Raw genomic sequence first — 512 nt, forward strand, 5'->3', positions numbered from 1 at the left:
TGCCTGACTGATCCTTTTTTTCATTGCTGCAAAGCTTATGTGTAAATCTGACTCGTTACTCTGAACGATGCAGATGTTGGAAGAACCAGCAAGAGCTTCCAATCGGATGCTAAAACGATTATTCTGACAGAAATCTCAGGAGTTTTCTTCTGTTAGTATTTACAACCACAACACAAGCAGTGGAGGATATTGTTTCAAAAGTAGTTGTGAGCTGCAAAAATTTTATGAAAAACTCAAATTGTCAAATTCAAATGTATTTATTTGTCAAGAGACATTAATCAACATCATACAACGCAACTGTGCACAATTTAGCTAAAATGAGCAAATTTTCATCTGTAGTTTCTTCAGTTGTTAAAACCAACCTAAAATTGGTTATTAAAAGATTAATAGTATTTTTAGGAATATTTAAATTTGTATGTATTGGGGGCTTTCACTTTTTTAATTTATGGTGATGATAAATCCTGTCACATACCCTTTCACATTACTTCAAATGAAGCAAATTTTTTAAAACA

This window comes from Poecilia reticulata, chromosome 4 (genome assembly GCF_904066995.2).
Source record: "Poecilia reticulata chromosome 4, P_reticulata-male-v2, whole genome shotgun sequence".
Classification (NCBI taxonomy): domain Eukaryota; kingdom Metazoa; phylum Chordata; class Actinopteri; order Cyprinodontiformes; family Poeciliidae; genus Poecilia; species Poecilia reticulata.